The sequence below is a fragment of the Nomia melanderi genome, chromosome 3, assembly GCF_051020985.1.
Source record: "Nomia melanderi isolate GNS246 chromosome 3, iyNomMela1, whole genome shotgun sequence".
NCBI classification, from domain to species: Eukaryota; Metazoa; Arthropoda; class Insecta; order Hymenoptera; family Halictidae; genus Nomia; species Nomia melanderi.
This window is the reverse complement of record NC_135001.1, coordinates 6405787-6432286: the sequence shown is the minus strand read 5'-3', so window position 1 is coordinate 6432286 and position 26500 is coordinate 6405787. Positions and strand designations below refer to the sequence as shown.

Sequence of the window (26500 nt, the reverse complement as noted above, 5' to 3'; positions counted from 1 at the left end):
CCAACTGATAGGGTTTTGCGGCTAGTCTATTGTCCATCGTCTCTGAGTTTCTATGATATTAAGGAATCGATCTTCACGTTCCAGGTGATCACCTGCAAGATTTTCCGCGGTCTCGTTACCGTTGCTCCCAATACTGCCGAAGAAGTGGTTGATCAATTATTTGCGCGCGCCCGGAAGTCGGCCAGCTGCCGGTACAATAACTCTGTTCAACTTGTAAGCTGATTCCGGCCCGATCCTTGGGAGGATCCTCTGCCAGGCGCCGCGCTGCGGTGAAAAAGTTAATAGAAAGAGGTTTAGGCGACCGGTCTCCTCAGCGACCTCCCCGGGGAATGAAAATAGCTGATGGCTCTCTTTAATTAACCACGGCGCGTTTCGAGCGGTGACCTCGCGACGGCCACTCGAAATGGCTGCTTCATAATTTCTTTCCTCGCGGTGTTATTAAACGGGACGTTAGTCCTTTAAGACCCACGAATCTACGAATCCCTTCTTGCGATGATTAAACGTTGTTTTCCTTGGAGCGCCGGGAAAAATCGGTACTCGGGCGGGGCTAATGAATTATAATGGAAACTTTGGGTTTATTAAGTCGAGGATGGTAAACCTTTTTAACGCTGGAACTATTGAGTTAAATTGGTTTTATCTAGTTTTAATAGTAACTCTAATCTAGTAACTCAGTTTGCGAATTACTGAATGAAATTCTTTAGTGACTTCTCAGACAAACGTTTATTACGTTTACAATGATTATAAAAATAGAAGTGAGGTATGGATCGTTTTTATCGACCCGGTAGTTCTAGTGGTAAATCCGGAGTTTTGAACGTTTGGAACTTGTTCCTCTGTTGTGACTGTTTTTGTAAACTCGTTTCGGGAAGTCTTGTCAAGTGGGGATATGTGGGTAGGCTAGCGGTCAGATAAAAACATAAAGGGGAGCTCCGTGGAATTTTTATTAGAGCCCGAGAAAGCAGTTTATTGAAAATTCGTTTCGTTTAATGTCGGGAACGCTATAACGGTGCTTCGGTCCCCAAGTAATTTTAATAAACTGCTGGCCCGTGCGCACGCGTGCCTAGCGCGACATAATTCGAAGTCCAATTAAAGAAAAGGCCGCTTTAGCTTTTAATTAAATCGGAGGGAAATGCATCGTCACACGCACATGTGTCTCGGGGACGTGTGTCCGTTTCCGTTATCAAGAAATCTAATTGAAGTGCTTGAAAGCCCGACGCTCGGTCGACGAGGGTGAAATAGAGAAGATGAATCGAGCCCAGATGCTGGGAAAAAAGGAGTTTCTGTCGGTCAGATTCTCCGCGAACACCGTCGAGCTTTCAGGAAATCAATTCTGTTCCCTCGTTCAATTTTTTACACGCGTGTGAAAGATCAGAAGTCGATACCTTAATGAAATATCGCAACAATGTAGACAGCTGCAAAGAAAAGTGTAGATTGCCCAGGGCGAAAAAACACGATTTACTCGTGACAAGCACTAAAAATTCATCAAAGTTAATTTTCATTACACTTCCAGCTTCCCATTTGAATATATCAACGTTAAGAAGCTATGGAAGGACAAATTTTACGTCGCGTTTCAAACAAACACCGCTTACAGCCGTTCCTATGTCCATCCTTCGTCGGCAAACGCGTTAATATTCATGGCCTCTAATTTTCCACCGTCATGATCGTCGGTGCACTCGGTCCGTCCTCGAAACACGATCGATATTCAGCAACGATGCGACGGTTCCGCAGCGGAAGACGCTTTTCATGGGTCTTTTATCGCTGGGAAATGGAAGGCAAATGCGCGAGGCAGATCCGATTCACCGCGGCGGAAAGAGTCCTGGCTGAGCCGGGGTTTCGGTAATGTGTCCTCCTGCTTGGGCACAAGGAGCGAGGAGCGGGAGCAAAATAAATAATACTAATTGCGGGTGAATGGTCTGGCCGTGATGAGGAAGAGGAGAAAATAAGAGCGAAGAGACCGTCTCCGCGGCGAAACAATGGCCGTCCGCCGCATGTGTTCCAGCTTTTTCTCCTCGCCAGCGGCTTTCCACCGGTCTCTCAGCGGCGGGAACACCGCGATAATTCCTCTAATTATTTATTCACGGCGCAAAGTAGCCCGGCACGGCTCCCATCGTCGATATTCCCCCGTCAGAAGCCTCGGCGACGCGGAGACCTGCGGCTTGATGGAGCCGCGACACGGTCGTTTCCTCTTCCACCGACGAAAAAGTCCGGGCTTATGGGTGTTCGAGGTCCCTGCGATCCGCTTTCAGCCGCCACGCAGCTTTTTACACACCACGGTTCGTTATGGTTTTCCTGCTGCGGCAAAAACAACGCTGAACACCGCAAAAATTGTTCCCGCGCAATGAAACCGCTGTCGGTCCGACGAATATTTATTAACGACGCCGCTGGACTGGAATTCTCGCGACGTCGTGCAGTGTTGTTTAAAACATTCTCGCGGCACAGGGAAATTTATAATTTCTAATTTTAACTTCTTTCCCGTAAACCTCCATCAAATTCTTACATCGTCCTCTTGACCGGTGATTCGTTTAAACTCGAAATTCCTAGCGCTATAAAACTCTTGTAACTCGGCCCGGGAGCGGAATAATCAAGGCTGGCCTCATGAATTCTCATCGAATCAATCCGAAAAGTTCGCCCGCTACGACAAACGTTGACACAGGACACACCGCGGCAAGGGAACGACATTCGTTAACAGCGCGAATCCGGGATTTAGGGCGTGCTGGACCCTGTCGCGCGGTTTCCCTTGCGCTCGGAGGCAGTGGCCAGTCGTGTTAATCATCCTAATGCGATGGCTCGGCCTCCCTGGTTTTTCTTCCTCCGGGAACCGTCACCGGAGATGATGCATCTCCAGGAGACACCCGTAGCAACATTATCCACGGTATCATCTGTCCGGTTACCGTCGCGTCAATCGTGAGATTGACCTGCATCGTTACGCCCGTCGACGACTATGAGGGTGAGCCCTGTAGGTCATCATGGTTGACCGTGCACTTAACCTACCCGGCTTCTGTGTTACCGTGACACTCGAATCGAGGGGTTCCTCGTTGCCTTTTCACGTCGCGGTCGGCGCAAACGTTTTTCGGGACTGCGACGGGCCCGCATTCGTTAATACTCGGGGGAAGGAGAATGGGACTAATTTTGGGGGGTGAATGACACGTGCCAAAGTAAAATCGAATCTTATGGGCTCTGGGCTTATGGGAAGCATTATAATATATTATGAGTCTGATTGATTTTCTTAGGATTTTGTATAAATGTCAGTAATACGTTGATTGGTAGATTTCGCGTGAATTAAATGTTTTACGAGTTTCATTAGTAGAATGTTTCTATAGGTATTCAGTCGTATTTGAGAATTTGTGTATATACTACAGTTGTGAAAGAATAAGATGTATAAGTGATAGTTTCTTAATGAAGCTTGAATATTCGTAAAGCGTCGGGGGGATATTTTTTTAAAGAACATGATTTACACTTGAAAATTTTAATAGTTCGGATTAAATGCTGAAACCTGAATGCCTTGCATTTGGCAATTCTCTTAAGTCGAAATGAAACCTGATTGTTCGCTCGGGAATATTTAATCGTTGTAATGAACGTGTGGAGTAGAAGTTTTACGGAAATGTTTCTTCGTAATATTGAGTAGTCGCGAGAAGGCGGTATCTGCGCAGCGTTAATCGGGCCTGCGAAACGGCGCGACGATGGAATCGTTGCTAAACTTATTTAACGAGAGACCAGACACGTACGTTTCCCAGTGCTGTCCTAATTTGCATAGTTAATAGTACAATATTTAACTACGTAACTGCGTTGACGCCGGCGAAGCTTTATTAACGTGATTACGGAGTAACGCCGCCACTGGCCTCTCTTATGAATCTAATATATAAGTATGTTCTTCCGTTGCATAAACACAACTCTGAAGTGATAATACGCGTAATTGTTCCGTGCTACGGTATCTTGATTCACATTTAGATCCCAGTAAAATGTCGCAGATATTTCGAATGGTAAATTTAAGCGATGCGCTCGTTATTGTTTGAATTTAATCTTCATTACAATCGTTTCGGAACAAGTATTCAGTAAACAGAACTACATTTAGAAGGTTATTACTAAAAGAATAGACAATTTTATTACAAGTAAAACGTTATGAAAGTATTGATACGTGTTTTGAACTAATTTGAAAGGGTATCAGGTTCCCGCCGCCTGATCAATGACCGCGCACGCCCAGCGGGAAAAGCGCTTCTTACGAATCGAATGGTAGAAGTTCTGTTGCTATTGCGCAAAGAAAGTTTCTAACTTGTTTCGAGAAAACACGCAAGAAATTTGCAACCAGCGGGTGTTTGCATGAAAGCTGAACTTTCAGAAGACCCGTGTGTGCCTTATGAATAAGCAGAGCATATTCGGCCGCTTAACCGACGCAGTTCGAAGAAAGAATTTGGCATACGCCGCGGAAGGAAGTATAAAAGTGAACAACTGCAAGTATCAGCAGTAGAATGTCAAATGAATTCCAGGTATCCCTTCTAATAAAATAATACAACTGTCAAGGAACAGGTGCTCGCGCTAAACTAATTTATAGCCTGCTAATTAATCCAAGGGTATACAATTTTAAGCGTTATGTATAAGTTATAAAGTAAATAAAAAAATGTGTAGAATATTAATAATAAAGAAAGAAAATTACTATTTTCGTCATCCATAATATCGAAAAACTCGCAACATTTTACAATATCCCCTAACAGTCACAATTTTCGTTCGCAAGTAACCACCACAATATCACTTTTTCTGCATTTCGTAAATACACAACCAATGTTATCTTCCATTCCCAACTCGCGAACAACTTCGCTGATCACGTTCGCTTGATTCCCCTCAATGGGTGGTGGAAGCACGCACGCGTATCTAGTATCGCGGAAAATCGCTTCAGTCGAAAGTTCCCCGCGATCTTTTAATTTAAACCCGCGGCGAACGTTCAGAAAGGATCCGGGGTCTGATTACGGTCCCTGCAATGCAACCGTAGGAAGGATGAAGAAAATCACGCGTGTCACCGACTAGATTTACGAACGCTTTATCGTGCGGACCCCGTAGAAGTACACGTAAACGTTACGCTCCCGTACTCGCTCCCCTTCCTCCCCTCCTGGACTTGTACAGTAATTCAGTGACAAACGAGTTCTACGGAGTACATAGCGCGTTCCAGTACGACCCGTTACTAAATAGCTGGCTGGTTACGACTTCGCCGTATATCTTCTGTTCGCAACAATCGCGTCGCAACCGGGAACTCAGTCCCGTTCCGAGACTTCAATTTCGTGCGTTAGGGCTTGTAAATTCGAAATTGCCAGACTGAACAAGTGGAAATCCTCCCCCGCGGCTCCTCGAGGCCTGGCCGGCGGCCGGAGGTGCAACTAATTCCGTGTTTGAACGGTAAACAGACATTTTCTAAGGCGTGAACTACTTTCCGCGGCCCGCCCTCCAGGTGTATTTGACTTCCGGCGAGTTCGTTCCGCTAGCTCGCGGAACCGAGACCGCGATTAAACATCGTTCGAAAGCCCGCGCAACACGTGCGCTTTAAATATGTTAATTCCGTACGCGCGTGCCCTTTCGCGGGTCTCTGCCGGGGACAGTCTTAGTTTAATGAACTGATCCTTTGAGACGGGTCTTTGAACAGGACACGTTGTTGCGTGAACTTTGAGGATTGGTTTTGTTCAATTGGGAAATGTATTGAGCACTGTTTAACGTATTGACTGCGGAATAGATGGTTGTTAAATTAGTGATACAATCGGAGCAATTCTATTAAAAGGTTGGAAACTGAGGTCAAGTTTTTTAATAGTGTTTAGATTCCTAATCCTTTGCACTCGAGAGGTGAATCATCACTTAATTTGATATAGCAGAATTATAGAGTCTTATATGAATATAATATTAAGCTTCGTATAAAGTATCAATATGTGAAATATTGAAACAAAATAGATTTGTTTCTTACTTTATCCGTTTCCCATAAATTAGCAGCAAAGAGAGTTGCTATATGTTATAAGCAAACGATTGATATGTCACCGAAAAAATTCTTCTTTAAGTATCCATAAAAAGACAGACACGTTAATAAGCGTTAACGTGTCAATTAATATATTCACCTCGCGATAAAGGGTGGAATCGACCGGAAGGGTAACAACGGATCAGGTCAGACGGAACCTCGAAGATACTGTAACTTCTAAATTCCCCGAGCCTTCGACATCGGTTCCTTTCTCCCCACCTCGGTTTTATCCTTTTTCGGTTGTCCCTGGAGGGGAACTCGAGACCCGGCCGGGCATTAATCCGCGGATTAGAGCGGAACGCTTAAAATCAAGGCTTTAAATTCGCGCGAAGATTAAGGTGAAAGTTATCCGGGATTATGCGCGAGTTTAACTTCAAACCAAATTGTTGGAGTTTAATCTCTAATTAGCATCGCGAGGGTGTACACCAGGATGGCCGACCGTTGCGTATTTCACTTTAAACGCGCTATCCCTGCGCGCGGAACTTTCGACTGCGCGGAGTGCCGCTCCGTCATCCTTATTACTTACTGCCCGCCCATCCCCTTGCTCCGCTTCATCCTTCGCGACTCTTCGTCTTTATTTTCTGTTGCTCTCGCAATCTTTCACGAGTGCTCGCCTCTCCTCCCTTTTCCTCACTATAATTTCCTTTTATTTCCTCCCTTTCTCCGCGCTGCTCCACACACGCTCGCCATCATCCCTTTATTTTCTCTCGCTTTCCTTCACGCGCTCTCACCTTTTTCGCACGCTGCTTTTTGTACCGTTTGAGTACGCTCTCGCGCGCACCACTGTCGACTTTCTCCCTCTATCTCTCTCTGGCTTTCCCTCGCGTTTTCCCATTTCCATCACGCCATTTCGTGCATTCTCGAGCACCTTTCAACGCGTTCTCACCTCTGATTTTCCCTCTCTCCGCTCGACTTTATTTTGATGCATTGGAACTCGTCGGGAGATAGTTTCCTCTATTCATCGTTCATCAGTTTGATTGTTCGCCGAATATTGAACGGTGTTACAGCGGTATTCTTCTCGGGCCGGTTGCTTGTTGCTCAACCACTCCGGGGTGATTAATAATTTACTGTTTATTCGTGGTTGCATGGAGGGTCTTTGTTTCGACAGCGAATTGGAGGTGAACGTTTATGTTCCTCATCTAATTATTTCGGTTATTTTGTAACGATATTCGCTGTCTCATTGGATCAATGAGAAGTCACAAATTTCCTACATTCAACGAGCATCGCTAAGTATCCTGAGTTTCGATCAGTAAACACCACCTACTTCAAATGTTCAAAAAACTATTCATACGTAAAGAATTTGACGCAATTGCAAATTACTATCCTCCAATGTGATATAAAATGTCTTCGACATCTCCCGACGCGTCACATCGAAAGTCTGGCCCGATCAGAACAGGTTCAACCAAGTACAAGACACTATCTTCAAGCTCGCGTGGCTCAAACAAGGGCCTCTTCACTCACCGACGCGATTTATCGTCGCAGACTCGCCAATCCTTCCTATTGACGTCTATTTATACGCGAGACTCGCAGCCAACCACTTAAACGCGACGCTTCGCTAATCGACGAGGCCGTATTCGCAAGAACGTTAACAGCCTCTTCCGACTGGAGCACTCGCTGCTGAACACGCGATCCCGTGGGAAACCGTGACGTCGTCGCGTCGCTGCTCGGGAGAGTTCATACACGGTAATCTGCCGATTACGCGTACACGAGCTTGCAGTCATCCAGGCGCCGGTGAATAAGAGATGGTAATAGTGCCCGCGAACCAGCGAATCCTTGGGGCAAGCCTGATACCTCGGAATCGTGGATTGCTTTCGTCGTTCCAACGGAAACTAACGGGGCCGCGATACATATTCGCTCGGGACCGCCGCGCGACGTGTAACGAGGGTGCGCCGCGTTCCTCCTCGCGGTACACGAGTTTTCGCTGCATTTCTGCCGACATGATTTCACTATGCTAATCTGTAGATTCTGGATGCCTGCATAAACCCGTGGAAAATTCACGAAAGGGAAAATTGAACGGGAGCATTCGACGATTGTCTTTGTCATTAAATACCTATAGATAGAACTATTGCTTCGCGTGAAGCTGAAACTAGTCGAGTTGCGAAAGTGAGATTATCATAGTATTTACGGTATAAGAATGGCATAAATACTATATCAGCTGTTAATAACACTAGAAGTAAGTGAATCAAAGCGACTAGTCTAGAAAGATACAAATGTTATTCGAAGAAATTACTAAATAGCTTGAGTAACATACAAGTAAAGCCACGAGCCAATTAAAATCCCAATAAATACTCTTCTAACTCCCACATTAAAATAATAAAAATTCAACTGCTAGGCAGTACCATTAACCCCGGTAAAACGATAGAGTCATTTACCCCGTGCAAATCACGCGAAGCTTCCCCGAAAATCGCCAAACTCCATAGAGAAGCAACCCCGGGGATCCGCGTGAGGTGAAAGGCGTAAAAAAGGGAGCACGAAATAGAGGGGTGTGTGCGTCCCCTTTAACTAAAGCACCGGGGCCAAAATTATTTACGAGTTTCTCGTGTAACCGGGGATTCGCCTCGCTTCCGTCTTCGGTAGCGTCTTATTCAGAAAGGGCCGTTTAGATCCCGCCGGCTGAAAAGACCGAGCCCGTAGCCCGTACATTAACCTGGCCTTCTTCCTTCCTGCCTCTCGTCGTCCTCAGCTACCAACGACCACGACCAAGACCGCGTCGTCGTCGCCGGCCACGACGTATCCTGCGACGTATCCAGGCCGGGGGAGTGAAACGCGCGAAATTAAATGCATCCCCGTGGCCGCGCGGCACCGCGGGCCGTCGACGTCGACGTGCCAGGGAAAACAAGCCGACCGGCAACAGGCCACCCTCGTAATTCTATCCCTCCCGGGTGGGAACAAAAGCCAACGGGCTGGCTTGTGTGGGTCTCACCTGGGCCGGCGGCGCGTGTCCGTGAATCCCCAGCTCTCCGCCAGCGACTACGGTCCGCGCCGCTGTTTCTACAGGGCGAAGGAGCCGAATCATCCAGTCGCTCTCCCCGTTCCGCTTCGAAACAATTAGGGATCGCTCGTAAGGGATAATTCCCCGTGCTGAATTATACTAAATAGGTAGCTCGAGGGCCTGCGTGCTCGCTCCACCGTCGCCGAGATTGCTCCGAGGGTGCGAGACTCGGGGCCTCTTGCTCTGAACGAAGCTTCTCGTTCTGGGTTCGCATTGATTTTTCTTTTTTGCCTTGGGGAGTTACTGTTTTTTTCCGTGAGTTAGTCACGGTGCTGGATTTGCATTACGTTTGCTTGGTTAAGGGGTTTTGGAGACGGAATTTTTGCGTGGCAAATGTAAACAGAGCCGGGTGGAGAGGAAATGGATTCGGATTCTAGTGGGATTTGTGTCAATGATTTTTTTGAGATTTACCATACGACAATAAGTTTCCATTGCGATGGAAGTATTTCTATGAAGAACCTCGGTGAAACAGAAAGAGTTAGCAGAACAACTTCTACCGATAAAACGCCCCGAATCGCAGTAACCGACGTCGGAGGAACGCAGCAACGGTACAACGCCTGCGTCAGAGATCACAGAGGGTATCGGGGCACCATGCAGCTCCTTTGTAATCCACGGAAGAAATTACACTCCCGAATCCAGGAGCGTTTGAAATTCCACGGAGAAAAATCCGACCAGTGTTCTCCATACTGCGAGCGGGAGCCTCCCTATCCGCCGGAATATCGTCACGAGGCTTGGACGATTGGAAGCCTGGAAGCATCCAGCGATCATCAGGCTTTCCACGAACTATTACAAGCGATTTCCCGAGTTTCTTCGTCGTTCGGAGAAATGAACCCCCCTTATTCTCGCGAACGCGTGGTATTATCGATAAGGAGCGTCTTCATTTTTTCCATTCCCGACGTTTGCCCTCGCCTGCTCGTAAAAAAACAGAGGAACCACCCTGTTCCCGAGGGAGTGGGGATCGTGGGACCGGATCGATTTGTTCGCGGCAGCGTTTCACCGGGGCCCGTGAAAACGAATCCGAAGGAAAGGCATACTTCTAACGCATCCTTATCTCTAAGCTTATGCAAATGCGGAGCAGTTTGCCACGAGGATTTGCATACACCGGCCCGGCCGATCTATACTGGATCATGTCTGGGCATAATCTCAAGAAGCTCCGCAGTTATACACCGATAGTCACGTTAACAGGCCGCGCGCGCCTCTCTTTTTGTTTCCCTTTCGCTGCCTGGAACTGACGTTTTCAGCTCGCACGCCGTTGGCCCGTTGCACTGCGAAGAGGAGTAGCTTGAGAATAATGGCGTCGTGATCAGCGGCTGAAATAGTTTCGAAAACGAATGTCTCGAATTGCTGCAATCGAAATATTTAGGAAATTCGGGAAAATATGGGTGACCGTTAGGGGATGTTTTGGTTCTGGACCATGATTTTGATTTTGGTTCTTCAGATCAATGCTGTAACTGTTACTCTTGGTTTCGTGTCGTTATAATCTTGTTCTAAGTTGTAATGATCAATAGGAAAACGGAATAATGGTTTTACAATGTAAAATTGATAATTGAGATGTAACGTTAGGAAACGTGTATGTATTACGAAGATCCAAAAGTTATGTATTTCAGAAACGATACATTCATTGTGTTTATGGGTAGTTTCCTGATTTTCATAATTGCATCAGCAGCACGAAAAGGTATTTTAACTATCTTCGATCCCTGTACGCGATACCGAACAGAAGCTCACAGAAGTTACCCCTTTATTCGTTATCTGCGCTCAGATGAAGAAACTGCTCATACTTTTGGACAGTCGCCGGTGACGTTTTCGCCGGGCGAAGATAATTTGACAGGTCCCCAGAAGTTTCCTAGTTGAACCGTGTCTACGCCAGAAAGTTTAATATATGTGCGAATCGTGGGTCCATTGAAAAGCTTCTGTATTGTCCGGAGTTGAGCGATACATAGACGCAACCATATCTGGTTAGGTATATTAAACGCGTCGCGCTGCTGGGAGTTATCCTTTGTAGGCGGATTCGAGTTTAGGAATGAGGAAGGGGATAGTTGCTGAACCGCGGGAAATTATTGTTATTTTAATCCTCGAAGTTCCTTCGTTCTTTTGGCATTCGCCTTTTAAACCCTGAGGAACTTGACAAGAATATTGGAATGATTTTCTCATTTATTCACGAGAAACTGAATGCTAGTGGCTTGACTGCTGATGTCTCTGCAATCTCATATTTAGACTAATTTAACAAATGGAAGCTACCAATGAAATTACCAAGTGAATAAATCTCAGGAAACGAAATACTTGTGAATTTTGTTTCGTGATTGTAATAAGATTTATGCAGTATGAAATTAATAAATATCAACATTTAAACACAAATTAACAATGTATTCTATAGTTCTAATAATTTTATTAAAACGAATATATTTTGTAACTTTGAAGTTACGACGTTGAACGTAAACGCCTGTGTGTACAAAAGTTTAAACTGATTAATTATTTAATGTCATTCCCCATTTTGCAATAGAAAATTAAATAAATCAATTTAACCCAGTATAATGACGTGTGACTTCAAAGTCGCACGGGCCTATAGAGGGTTAAAATGATCTAAGAACGATCACAGTTGTAAAACGATGTCTTATTAAACTTCAGTTAGCCCGAAGGGCCGTTTCGGCTACTTTTATCTCTCTCCTCTAAGAACCACTAGTTTCCGTATCTATAAAGTTCCCAAACCAGTCACAGTGTCACCATGAGACCACGATAGGCAGTCGGCTAACTAAGAAAACTGGCTATCGAGTCGCGCTCGTCAGTGCACCGAGAATTTTGACAGACCTTAGAATGGATGAGGGCCCCGGGTAACGAAGCTGTGCCTTTCGCGGCCGATTTTCAAACTCAGTTACGGGCTACTTTAATCTGATGGGAAGTTACTTTCCGGCTAACTCGGTCCCCGTGGTTTCGCCGCGATAGTGTTGATTAATTTGTTCCGAAATGGCTTATCTGGGCTACTATGGCGAACTGTAAATGCAATCGGGACGTGAAAATACGACAGAGGAGGCGAGATAGATCGCTCAGAGCTCTTCGTAGAACTGGGCCCTGAGCGGGAGAAAGAGGGAAACTTTCAGCATAGTTCCTGGGCGTCTGTTTGGCCGTGACTGCGAGGTATTTATCTTGCCGATTGTTGCTGGAGGAAGAGCAGGGCCCCGGGTTCGACGAACGAAAACACCGCGCGCTCGTTTCTTGGGACTTTCCGGGAAAGTTTTAATGAATGTGTCGTTATTAATTAACGATGACTAACTCGGCGGCGCAGTTCGGAGAAAGATGAAGACGGTAACACGGTTCGTCTGGGAAAGTAATCACCGTGAAGGGAACGGCGACTCATTTGCGATTCGAAGGGATGACGTCGAGCTCGCTGCGAACGTATCGTCGCTCCTGTTCCCGGCGCGCTTTTGTTCTAGGTGTTTAGCATGTTTCGATTAGTAGGTACACGATTTGGAAAGTACATTTAATACGACAAGATTGCCTTCAGATATACTACTAATTCTGCTAAAAGAATCTCTAACGCGTTAAATTCCGCGCGATTTCATAGAGCAAAATACACAAAATGGAAAGAATGTAATACTAAATCATTTGATTGAATTGCATTATTATTATCGCACGTATAGCTGGATATCACTGCATTAGATAGCATTATTTATAATATAGAAATGTTTTCAAATAATCATCATTTAATTGAGCGAACTATAGTAATTCAACTTAGTTGAGGGTTACCGATGACCTTCATGATGTTCAACGTGTTAAACAAAGGATTTGTCTAAATCTAGAATTTGTTATATTGCTGCTTCAGTTGGATCAAGGTAGCAAAGAAATTCACTGAACTTTAAGACAGTAGTAGCTTCTCAAGTGAATCACACTCGAAAAACGTCATTTTTAATTAGAAATGTAACTCGCCCCATTGCCCTTCGCATTAGCCAACAGATTCCCGATTTGTCCATAAACTTTCATCTTCTTCCCCGAGCAGATTCCCTTGAACCCCATTTCCGAGTAAGTACTCGGTCCGCAGTAAAAAGGGTTTTAACTACCGCCGCGCGATTGGATTCGCCCGTATGACAAGCGTAACCAATCCTCGTCCACCCCGTTCCCCCACTGAAATTATTTATTCGACGATGAAGTCGATGGAACGCAACGGCCAGGACGATTCCGCTCACGTGTCGAGACTTCCGATTAAATTGTACGACGTTCCTCACGTCGCGGGCCAAGGAGCCGTCGTGTCGCCTGCGAGCACCGGGATCCACGGAAACTCGTTCGTGAGGATCGTTCGACTACCTGCGCGTCCGTCGCATTTCACGGAGTCGGGGATGCACTTTGCCCTTTAACTTCCGCCCGCAGCGATGGAGTATAAAAAGGAAAACTGTTTCACAGAGGGCCAGATACTTTGTGCAGTTATTAAGCGGAGCGAGGAGGATTATTTTATTTAGCCCCTGGAGAATTAATATGCCGCTTTCAGATAAATTTTCTAATATTCTCGTTTGCTCCGCCACGAGGAAAGAATGATTATTAAACTGGGAATTCAGCTTGCAAAGGCCGGGCTCGAGCAAATGCAATAGCTACACAGAGTTTTATTAACGCTGAAAATGAACGTCGAGCTTTGTTCTTGGTTCCATTGATTTGTTACATATTTCATCGTGATTATAGTATTAACGTTTCCTACATAGATTTATTTTATTCGATCGAATTACTATTAGATTCTATTTCTAGTGCTTTGATTATAATATCAGTTAATGTAACACACGGACAGTATAAACCACGAATTGCTAATTACCAATTATTGACATATCAAATTCTTTCGTTTCATCGAATCGATTCGATCAAATTACCTATACAGTTCGCGCATATGTAACAGGTTCGCGAATTACTGAAATACTCGGCACACTGAAAACTGTAATTACACATAGGGCCTGGCAAACAGCGAAATCGTCGGGCACAATAGAATCTCGTCATTGCAATGGTCGATTGTACCGCGGAAACTATTTTCTTGTATGCTCAATCGGTCTTGAAGAATCGAGGTAAACACTTCCACAGCGTCCGAGGAAGCATCCCTTCTCGGACTCGGGATTCAGGAGGGCGTCCTGCGTCGATCAGCCATCGGAATCGATATCGTTATCACAATTTTCTTTTCTAACCGTGGAGAGAACCGGAGTAGTATTCAGCTCCATCGCAGTGTAAAGAACGAACGAACGAATGAACGTTGGGGGTCGAAGGGGTGGTCGGATGGTTCAATAACGTATGTTATTGAGGAGGCACTCGTGCGTCGTCCTCCATTAAATGCGCACGAGGAACGTTCTCGGGACGAATGATGCGGCACGCATACCTTCCGCTCTCGGAACTTTACGAGGAGATAACTCATAATTGAGTTGGCCCAATAATAGGTTGCGCTAGGCCGTTTCAATCGGTTCTGCCGTCTCCAACTCTCCCTTCGCGATCGATTTCCCGCGGTGCCCGGGAAATGCGAGAAAGAGAGGAAACGAAAGATTACTCTTATGAGTTACGATGTCGCCCAAGGAACACCGTCTCTCATTAATGCCAGCCGAGTCCGCTCGTAATTATCCCCTCAGCCTGTCCGCATTCTCTCCTCTCTTCTATCCTGTTTCGTGGCTCGATAATCCGATCGACATTGAAATTATCGGAGGATGTCTTTAAAGAAAGTCATTTATTGGTCGGAACTAAGGGCGGCAGAAAGGTCTGACGTTTCCGGTATTGATGATAGGGTGTCAATGATAGCTTTTCATCGTCCCTTGATTTATTTCGCGGAGTGTTGTAATTGACGGTGTTGGTGGAAGTAAATGAGTGTATCTTTGAAGGGAAGATTGTTTGCTTCAGTGTAATGTTTTCATAGTTGAAGAGGTTTGCAGGTGATTCTAATGTATTTATGGAAGTGATTAAGAATAATTTTATGAATTGTTGAAATATTAATTTCATTGTATTGTACCTTAATCGCAGAATTTTCAAATAATTTATTTCTTTGTTGTCTTGTATTGCTCTATCTATCCAACGTATTTATTTTACATCTAACAGTGAGAATATAAATATTCTTTTATCGTTTGTAATTAAGTAGAGTTACTAGATATTGGCTTTTCTTGGAAACCGAGTACCTTATCCCCGAAGGAAACTGTAGGAAATGTTCGACAAAGTTTATATTACTTATTTATTGACTTCACATGTTGCAAAGCGTTTCTCTGGGTGTAAACGAGGGTAATTGAGTCACGGCGCGTTATCCGCGTAAGCAGTCACGAAATGGTTCCGCCATAATCCAAAGGAACGATCGGCAATGCGTCGGTCCGTTCGGTAATGTGATTCAGTTTCCGTGGTTTATCGTTGTGCCATCGTTCTTCCCATAAATGGCGATCGTCAGGCATCCTGTCACACTGGATAATTGATCATTTCTCGCGTCGAATGGAGCCACCGCGACTAATGTACACGCGAATCGCGATGATTTGTAATTATATTGGTAATGGATGTCGCTTTATTGAAACGACACTGTTCGCAGGAAATTTATCGGTACCCACCGGTAATTTGGATAATTAGTGATAGTGTAAGTTACCGCTTAAACGAATCAAACTCGGAGCTTTCGGTTTCCGCGACGACGTTCGTTCGCCATTCGTTGAAATTAACGTTTACTGATTTAGAACGTTGTCCGATCGATATTTTAATCTCTTCGAACTTTCTCTGGAAATCTATACATATTAATGTCCTGGGAATACTGTCGGAGAACCGGGAAACACGTTGCTCGTTACGTTGACTTATTCATCGGACTATATTCGTATGAAGAGGTTAAAAAGAAATCAGATTAAAAAAGTGTTAGAATAATCTGTATTCAAACGTTAAATCACGAAACCGCCAGAAAATTACTCCTATGATTTCACGGCATGTCTTAAAATCACTATCTTCCTCATCTTTCACGAATCTTAAAATGAATACCTAAATTCTATGAGGCACACGATTATGAAAGAAGAAAACAACCCAACTGCATAGTTCACTACACCGTTTTTAATGCGTTTCGACTTATATAAATATTTGTTTCCATTTATTTACACATTTACCATTAATTCATAGTGTCGTTAACTAAACGAAAAACTTCAACTAAAACTACAAGTAACCTCAACTTTCCGAGTTCCATTAAAATATACCCTACCACGTATAAGAATCTAAGCAAAGGGTAGAACAATTTTAACCTAACCCCAAAGAGTTAACGTACGGTCCTCCATAACACAGACTACCAACTTCAAACAACATTCTACACCCATCAAAAACAAAACATCTTAAATAGAATTCATTATTCACCGTACAAGATCATTCTCTTCCAATTAAACCTACTCACTTACATAAAAAAAACCCCGCTCAGGTTAAGGGTTCAGCAAGGAAAGTCCTCAAGCAGGCAAAAATATGCGTGCACGCGTTCCAGTGAACCGAGGAAGGCTGCACCCTCGTGCCCAAGAAGAAAAAAAGAGAGTAAAAAAGGGGAAGGCCGAAAGGAGGAGGTTAATTATCTTTTTCACGACGAGCTCAGCCTCTTCCCAATACCACGCCCCGTCCCCACCGAGAACGTCATTGACCTAAGTGGATATCATTTGATCGCGCGGGACTTATCCCTCCGTGCATCCCCCTGTTTACGCAGCCGGGGGCTGGCGGAGTGGGGCACTTTCGTTCTACCTGACCTCGGGGACGACTTTGTACTTTGTTCGGAGAGAGCGAGTCAGTCGTGCTTTGCCTTTCGGTTCGGTAGCATCGCGTCAGCTCGGCTTCACGCCTCTCGTGCGTCCAATCGGATCGCTTGCTCTCTCTTTCTCTCCATAGATCGTCTCGAGTGTTCCCGCGCGTCATCCTCGTGCTCCTCTCGTCTTTTATCATTCGACGTTGCAACATTGGAAAACCGTTGTGCACCTTCCCAGAACACGTGAGACGCCGCGCAGTGCTGCTCGTGTGAGATAGTGTTGTGAGAAGGTTACACCGCATCGCGAGAAATAGTCTGATTTATCATCCGGTGTTTCCTGCCGGCGGATGTTTTAGAAAACCCTTGGGTCTCGTTGAACCGGGAACTGCTGACGCGAAACTCCCCGGTAAAAGGTAAGTCGATTTATCTATCGGGCCCGATCCCTGGCCGTGTTGATTTCTCCCAGGGATTGACTTATTAAGATATTCCGATTGATGGATCGTTCCACGCTTGTTGAACCTCGGTTTCGTTTGCCAGCTTACTGCAGGACTTTAAGTGGTTCAAGTGTTTTCCTTCTTTATTTTCTTTCGCTCGCTTTTTTTTTGGAACATAAACCGCGACAGACGTTTACAGATTTGTTTATGCGTTTCTCGAGTGGCCGACATCTGTAGGTTTCCTTCCGTGAATCTGTGTTTACTCGCGCTACGTACTTTTGACGTTCCGTTCTCTTCACGTGATCTTGACGTCGTTCTGTAAATAAATTTATACCGCGCAGTGAGTGACATTATTCTAAATTATTCTCTTCGATTCGAATATTTCTGCTTGGAGATCAAGAAATATTCAAATGTTGCCAATTGCGCTTATTCTATTCGCGTTATCTGTTTACACTCGAAAATATTGAATCCTTTTGGATATGCAGAATCAGAATCAGAAACAGAGAATGAATCAAAAGATTAAAAATATGAATGTTTCAATGAAAAGCTACTTTGCGAGCGTTTATTGAACAAATTCGAGTGTCACGTTCCTTTTCTTTGAAGAATGACGTTCTATTATACCTCGATCGCTGAAAAAATTCTTCAGCCATCGGTTCACCGGTTCAACTCCATTTGCCAGGTACCGCGGGGTGACACATCGCGACCCTTAACCGCGCTCTTAATGCACAAGTCGATTCGGCTCGAGTTACCCGGGCCCACGGCGCAGGAAATTGCCCGTTAAATTTGCGATTCGGCCAGTAAATATCGGGTATCGGTGCAACGAAACTGCGCGGTCCATCTATCCGGGATGGCTGTCCACCCCCCGTGTTCCGCGCGCACCAACAACCCGCCATGTATGAAATATACATTCGAAGCGACGTATCGTAAACACACGCGAGCCGACCGCGATCTGCTCGCCAGCCCAGCACTGCACGCGTTATCTACAGGGTGTGATCATCGCCGGGAAGCATTAGAATGTCTCTTTCTATTATTCAATTTATTATCGCTCAATCCGCACGGAAAATGAAAAGTTTCAACTGTGTCCTACTCTAGAATTTCCTCTCGACTGTGATTTTTATTTCCCCTTCGACCGTATACGCTGCATCGAATAAATGACGCACGAGGCTGTTCCACTTTGATTAACGTAACGATAATAAATGTATAATCAACGTTATTTCGAAAATCAAAGCAAAAATGTAATACGAAATAATGAATGAATTTCCACAGAACATGTTTTCGTCGTGATTACATGCCTTCACAATGTTTATTATCGAAATGATGCATGAAAGAATATAAGCTGCACTGCCATATTTTCGAAATAAATGAGAAACGCAACAGATTCGCAATTACGAGTCAATGAAAACAGAGGAACACGCGTCGCAGAAAACGTGTGCGAACCGGAATTTGCGTAGTAATTTTTTTAATTGAATGGAGGACGTATGTAAATTCGTGATTCGTAGCGTTTGAATAGAGCGGAATGGCGGGTTCGTGAGCCGAGTGCATAAAAATAGGGGAACAGTTTGATAATTCTCGGCTCACCGCATATGCGTGCGTTGCCGCGCGAGCGAGGGCGGATATCGGAGTACGTGTGTTAGCAGGGCGGATCGGCTTCGGGGGTGAACTCGCAACGCCGGAAGCATTACCGGGAATCAAGTTTACGTTTCCTGATATGCGTATTTCCAGGCCGTGACATATGATTTAGACGTCATGCAGGGTTCCTTGCGGGCTCGGGATCACTGCCACGCGCAACCCCAGCTACCCCGAGCACTGCCGAACGTCGAAACTTCTCGATTTTACGAGGCAAAGTTACCCCGACGCGCGCGGCTTTTGCCTAATGCTCCCTCTCCATGTCTTTTTCTTCTTACTACCGGGGATTTTCGAATATTCCCTTGAAAAAGACGCTTCAAACATCGGATTACTGAATTTAATTCTTCCTTTCTTCTTTTTACGACTACGGAATGAAATTACGATTATGGTAATCAAAGTTCTTTGGAAAGTACCATTCTTCTTTTGTAATGGATAATCTTGCGTAATTATTATCGAACCCGTTGAATTTCTGAAATTTCGTAGCTTCAGACGATAGTTCGCTACGTGAAAGGAAAGTGTGAATGTTGAAGAAACGAAAGGGTTGAAATATATTTGCTTCCTTAGCAAGACAAATTTATGGTGTTCGACGGTAGAAAGATTCTATTTTTCTCGAGCAATGACTTTGCAATTTAAACTGTTCGATTTCGTGTCCTACGGTTATGGAGTGCGCGAGGCATGAATCACGCGATTTGATGTTTCTACTCGGAACCGAGATTATTGGATTGGCTATCTTGTGATTAAATTTCCCGGTGCTCCCGTACCGCGCGGGAAACAAAAGTTGTCGCGCGAGCTGCCCCTCCCCATAAAACTGTGCTGGCTCGCTTATTTGCTGGCATGAGTTTTATTCTGCAATAAATAACGACTGGGTTCAGGGAGAATTGGTTCCAGTCCAACTCGCTCCTTGGTAGACAATATAAAATCGCGGCGTAATTCACTTGCTCTTCTATTTCCGGGACAGGGTTTCCTGCGACGCATTAAACAGCCGTTTTACTTTTGGTTATACGCGTATTTATCGCCCGGCGATGGACCAGTTACTGCCGTACACGTCCACGTTCGCACGTTAGTTCCTTCGTTCCTCTCTTGTCCGTGAAATCTCTTACTTTACGCTCAACTTAATTTCCTACCTCGACCAGTCTCCTCTCAAAATCTCAGTTCTTAAATAAAATCTTGTGGAACATTTTCGTTAAGCTTTTCAAATGCCACAGCTCTCTTATACTGATTCATACCCCAAACTGTCTTCTTCTATTTATCATCACATTTCAGGGTTAAAGGTCAAAGTAACATTCCAGAAATATTAATTACAAATCGAATCATCAACCATCTCTTAAACAGGACTGCATTTGATATGTCAGTTTAATCAATCATGTCCCCAATTGTCTGTCAGCTATACAATAGCTAGACCAACCCATCGATCGGTCTCCAAGATTTTCAATGTATTTACAAGCAGTGAATCCTTGATTCGTTTGCGGATAACTAATTAGTTTCCTTCCTTGACCAGTCCCCTCTCAATATGTTAGTTCTTATATAAAATCTCGTGGAACATTTTCCTTGAGATCTTCAAATCCCACAGCTCTCTTATACTGATTCATACCCTAAACTGTCTTCTTCCATTTATCATCACATTTCAGGATTAAACGTTAAAGTAACGTTCCAGAAATATTAGTTAATTACATATGAAATCACCAACCATCTCTTAAACTAGCACTGCATTTAAACGTCGCTTTAGCCAACCACGTCCTCAATTGTCTACCAGCTACACAATAGCTGGACAAATTCATCGATCGGTCTCCAAGATTTTCGACGTATTTACACGCGGCACTGTATCCTTGACTCGTTCGCGGACAATGGACCGCTCAACCGAAGAGTGATCAATCGAACCCCGAATACTAGCTAATTCCATACCGCGCCACAAATGCTGCCCGTTTCGCATTCCGTGAACAAGAGATCACTGGTCTGCAGTTCAACAAGCAGTCTTACTGTTCGCCGATCAAAACTTGGCGAACAATTCTCGTTGGAGATCGATCGATCGATCGAAGCGCGATCCTCCGGGTACAGGTGATTCTCTGCTTCCATGCACTCGAACGAAGTTTTCGGGCACGACGTAGGACCAGGGCTCCGCGATTTAATAGGGGATTCTATTTGTGCTGTTGCCATACATTGTCCGGGCCGCGTTGACGTAGTGCGTGGGTGCGCGCGTTTCGGCAGGCAGGCTACCTGCAGGCGTGTGCCACGGTTTCACCTTTGATCCGTCGATTATACGCGGGTATAATTAAAGCCCGATGATCGGCCGATGGTCCGCCGATTGATCGCCTCGGATATCCGTCGAATCAATTTACGTTAGTCCGGAGGGAAATTTGTGGATCTACCGGACGGAGATTTCTAGTCAGCGCATCGATGTCTGAGCTGTCTCCAATTTGCAGGGAAAATTGAGCGATTCGTTGCTATTAACTTATTATTGGCTACGTGGTTATAGATGTTTTATAGATTGCGAATGGACGTGTTTCACGTTGAGTGTTGATATTATTTATGGAAATATGAAGCGTGAGATTGAAGTTTGATGATATTCTTTGGTAGAGAAATATGCGAGAAAGTGCTGGAGAGTTTGGGTTTATAATGAAAGTTAATAATCCAGTGTAATATTTCTTGTATTTTTATAGACTGTTTCGTAAAAAGTGAAATAGTGGATCATGTTAATTAGTGTCTATTGTATTTATGAATATTGTCATTATAATAAAGATATGAATCTTGTGTTCGAATTGCAAGAATTATTCGAATAATTATGTACAGTGATTTTTAACAAATTCCCCGGTGATACTTGTTAAAACCAGCAAGATTTGAATACCTTACCAGGCATTTACAATGAAGAACAAAAGCTCGTATATCTCTGACTTCCGCAAGAATAATAGAACAAGGTAGAAGCGTCTCGGTATTTCTTAGTGGTGGCGTGTCGGGCTAATTAAATCGTAGTTTTAAAAGTCACGGACAAGACTCGACTCTTCCGGTAAGTTCGACTGTGCTTCTTAACCGAAATGAATTTCAAATGAATTTTCTACAAATGCGCTCGGCGAACTTGCGGCCGTGGTCCAGGTGAAAGATTTACGACGCCGGTGGGCCGGTAATAAAATGTCGCTTCGTCGAGATAAATAGTTGTAATACCGATGCCGGGACTGGATCGAGAATAAAAGGAGAAAAACCGGGGAACTCGGTTTCGCGGTTTGGTACTGGTTCAACGGAAAATAAGGCGCGGCGGGCATTTCCGCCGGGAAAATGCATAGAACCCGGTGAAAATATTTTCTCCGCTGCAACAAGGTTCATTATCGCTTTTCGCCCGGCATGTAAAGCAGACGAGGCGAGTTGAAAGCGTTCCGTCATCACTTAGCGCGTCGATTTTCCCTATCAGCGCTCGTGAACCGAAAATACCGGAGGAGCTTAGATAAGAGGACTCCTGGAAAGTCGCGAAAGAAGATTTCGCTCGCGTGAAAATACGCGTTTCCTCGCCGATACGCGTATTTTCGCGTGGAAGACGCGCGAGCTCCGATTCCTCAAAGTTCCGCCTGTCGGCGAACGACTTTGAAACCGATGAAAAGGTGGCGAGAAAGATTCCCGTCGCGGAAGAAGTGCTTCCAGAAAAAGAGAACGACGGGACCCCGAGGGACTTCTTACGGAAGTTTCGATACGTAAAACCGTTCCTGGGAAGTGGCGGAATCGTTAATATACTTTAATGCTCGTGACATGGAATCACCGTGCCGAATTGCGCGATTAACGCTAGGTTTATGGACGTTTATTCTGTTATTACCGGCGAAATGGATATCCGTTCAATCAGAATCGGTGTAACATTTAGCAAATAATGTTTTTGCGATTCGACATGTGTCAGTTTAACGCATTCTGTAAACCTAGTGCCAAGCAATCTGTTGTTTCCGATAAACTGTGCGTTCGTATCGCAGAGAACGAAGATCAACTTTCATTATTATATCATAAATTGATCATTCGACGTTTCATTGAGTATTTCCTGTTCTCCATACATTATACCATTAAACATTTAACAAATTAGTCATAATTGGAAACTAGATTCCTTAGTGGTTCGTTTAACACTAAAACTACCAGACGGTTCAAAATGACCCATTCCTGATGTCTCCTTTTTGTAATTATTAAAAGGATAAAATTATAGTTAAAAATGACTGAGCAATACACAAACTAAATTATAAATGAATGAAAGTCTTAATAGGTGCATCCTTGAAGTTTCTATAGAAGAATTTCAGAGTCAACTTAACTGCTCGATACTTTTAGTGTTAATATCGTATTTGGCTTTCCTGTTTCAACGATATTCTATAGTCATCATCGAGAAACAAGTGGTCCCAAGAATCACATTTGAAATAAGAACCATCCATAGATAGTTCGTCCCCGTGACTGGAATCTTGGATCAGCTTGTAACCGGAACGAAAGGTACAAATGGCTTAATTCTCTTAATACAGATTCACGAATCTTGCCAGCGCCCATGAGTTTCCAATTCCTTCCGCTGTCCAGGTGGCGACTGGCGCCCTCTTCCTGGCCCGTCATTAATTTTTCGAGCACGTTCTTCCGCCGCTGTTCTCTTTTTATATTTGAACCGTCTTCCTGCGGCAACCGGCGCGGAAAGTTCGTGTCCCACAAACGAGTTCCGAGCCAATACGAGCTCGTCGAAGGAGCGAGGGAGAGAGAGAGAGAGAAAGAGAGAGCGAGTGAGAGTGAGGATGAGGGGTGTAGAGGCAAGAGTACAAACGTGCGGAACGATCTCCCCTTTTTCCTCTTCCGCGTGCCTGCTACACGACCCAGGTCGTCTGTTTCCACTGTTACGCCAGCGACTTCATAACCGACGCGGTGGTTCCGTTTCTTCTCCCCCGTGCACCCTGACACGGAAAATATCAAGCGTCATGTACGATTTAATTGAAAGTTGTGGGTTGGCACAAATTGCTGGTGTGCGTATGAATATCTGAAAAGTGGTTATTATCAAAGTAATAAATTCCGTGAGAAGAGTAGCTTTCTGGTTAACGGAGCTCGGTAGATTTAGGATAGTAGATATGGTAGCGATTGGGATAAAACAGAAATAGGGAGAATGACAGAAAGCATGAATAGCTCTTTCGTGGAGAAAAGAAATTGCTTTTTTGCGAAGGAAAGCAATTGCTCTTTCGCGGAGAAAATCGATTGGTCTCTTATGAGGAAAAGGAATCATAGTGTCGAGGAGGAGACACATTGCGCTTTCGTAGAGGAAAGATATTGCTCTCTCGCGGAGAAAATAGCTTTCAAGCTACAAACCTTATCGCAATTACCAGAACCAGTGGTAACAATAATAAGTTCATCATTCTTCATACTGCAGCGTCTTCATCTCTTCCACGACGAACACGTAATAGAGGAAGCAATTCGCTCACGATTGACCGCTCCGAAACCCCAATCCATCGGAACTAGAGCGAGGGGAGATCAGCAGAGTTTGAAGCGAACAACCGCAGACTCCAGCTAGTAGCCACTAGCCGTGGATGCTATTGTCTGTTCAAGGCCATTTCTAAGCGCATGCCTCCCATCGGAAGCTTCTTGTTTCAACAATCTTCACCGAAACCTCTCCGAGTTTCACGCGAGAGGGTTGAAAAAGCAAATAAACTCGGCTTATTGATGCTTCTTGCCTTCGCCTCGACCTTATTCTCATGAAAAGGAAGTACGACGGCGAAGCGAAGGTAAGAATAACTACTCCAAACTTGCCGTTTCACCGAGCGGCAGCATATTTGTTTGTAACCGTTCACTCCGGCCAGGCCGGCCTCGTCATCTCCGCGGCTGTACGCGAGAGATCTTCCTCGCGCTGCTGGCGTTCTGCCTCCTCTGCCCGTGATTTATCCAGCGACGAAACTCGCCAGAAGTGTTTCTTTCGCTTTTGTTGGCCGCGAAACTTCCGCATCAGCCCGAGTCGCGAGCGTTCAGTTTGACCTGCGCGCTCGGTGAAATATTAAAAATTAGTTTCCTATCTAGCCAAGGAATCTCGGAAAAGCAAATGGCGATCGTCGGGAACCTGGATTTCGTCGGGAACGGGACCACGGTTTCGTAATAAGCTGCTTCAAGCCGGCAATGTATCGACTACGGTACAAATCGATGTAATTATCCGGCTCTGATATAGGGTTGGAACATCCTTCACGTTGTTCCACTTTCGGACATGTTTCTGTTTCGTTATTCTTCCCGGCTTAACGGAAGCTTCGAGGGCTCTTGAATTTTTGAGAAGCTTGTTTGCCACGGAATATTCACGATTGGATTATAACTTTCATTCTACCGCTGACCTGGAAGAATTCTTTATTCCCGTATAATCTTAGAGACTCGTTTTGTACTGCACCACGGTGTATGCATTACTATAAATTATTCGTGCAGACGTTGTTCTTCTTTAGCAGCGGTGCTAATGGATAAATATTTTGGGGAAGCGACACTGGAATCGTGGAATGTTTCTAAAATATTAAAATGAATCTCTAAACTGCATACCATTTGTCTCATTTGCACAGATGCAACCAAATTTCAGGTCTCCATGCAACGTCCAGTTTTAAGAACTAACCAACAAACTTGCTTCTTTACTGTTTCAAGTAAACGTCAAATCCATATCGAATTTCATTAAAGCGTTTAATCTACTAAACATTAATATCAAAGTTTCCTTTCAAAGATTACCTAAGTACAATGAAAGAATCAATCGAACAACAATAGGATCGTACAATTTTCGCCGCAACGACGCGAATGCGACCTAATTCCGGACGAGCCACCCCGACTTGAAGATTGTTAATCGGCGAGCGTCGGGCCGCGGGCAGGGACAATTCGTTCCAAAATTTGGATCAATGACCTAGCTCGTTCCCTTTCGCGAGCCACGTACGTACTTAGGACGTGGCATCGCCACGCAGTGGAAAGCGGAAGCAGGAAGAAGCACGGGGACGACAATAATTTACCACAAAGGCGAAACGTGGGGCAACGAGCGTCCGGGCCCCGAGAACGGAAAGAAATAAATAACGAAGAGTGGGTGAACGCTCCAGGAATCACAACTGCGCCGAAAGGAGGTTTCGCACGTTCCCCGGCGCGAGTTAAGAAGAAAACGGCGGAGGGTGGAAGGTGAAAAGCCCGGCCTCTGTTTCGAAAACTCCGCCATTCGGCAGACCGGAGCCGGGAATCCTTCCTTCCGACGAATTAAAGACTTCTTTTGATTTCTCAAACGCCAAACCTCTTGGCCTACCTCTTTGAACTTCGCGTCTGCGTGTGCTCGCTTTAATCAGTTTTTCATGTTAAAAGATTCCGAAGATAGCTTCTTTCGGAATACTTTGGTTACTTACAAATCGAGTGAAGTTTTTCAACCCTGGATCGTTTTACAAATTCTTTTTCCTGAATAATTTAGAAATACGTAGGATTCGTGGGAATACTGAAATATTGATAGAAAATGGCTTTGTTTCTTAACAAAAAACATTGAAAAACCAATTGATCGAATAATAAAGGAATTGATGTAAAATTTAGTAAACAAAAGAAAATGTAGGATTTGAAATCCGGTCATTTGACTGGTTTCCGGTACGATTAGTGTTAATTTGTGTGTTTTCTTATTAGTAGTTGTAAAGAATATCGTGTATGTCTCTTAGAAATGTTGAATATTTCTAGTGAACAATCTTTGAGTGCACATGGCTAATTTTGTAAGGTGCATCTCCGTATATTGTCTATACGCGAATTTTAGTCGCGCTAGTATAAAATACCGAGTGATTTGTCACGCGTCTTATGCACGCGTAGCATATTTCGAGCTATTA

The 26500-nt window shown here is 44.6% G+C and overlaps 1 protein-coding gene across 4 annotated transcripts in view; it reads left to right on the top strand.

Annotated features, from left to right (window-relative positions):
* Positions 1-26500, top strand: part of Con (leucine rich repeat protein connectin) — a 358673-nt gene that overhangs the window by 149192 nt on the left and 182981 nt on the right. Inside the window, exon 1 of one of the 4 annotated variants that reach the window (XM_031987832.2) lies at positions 16722-17072. The exons of the other annotated variants lie outside the window; for them this stretch is intronic. The gene's annotated coding sequence lies outside the window, so the exon portion shown is untranslated. Of the gene's footprint in view, positions 1-16721; positions 17073-26500 lie in introns of those variants that run through there. 4 annotated transcript variants of the gene reach the window in all.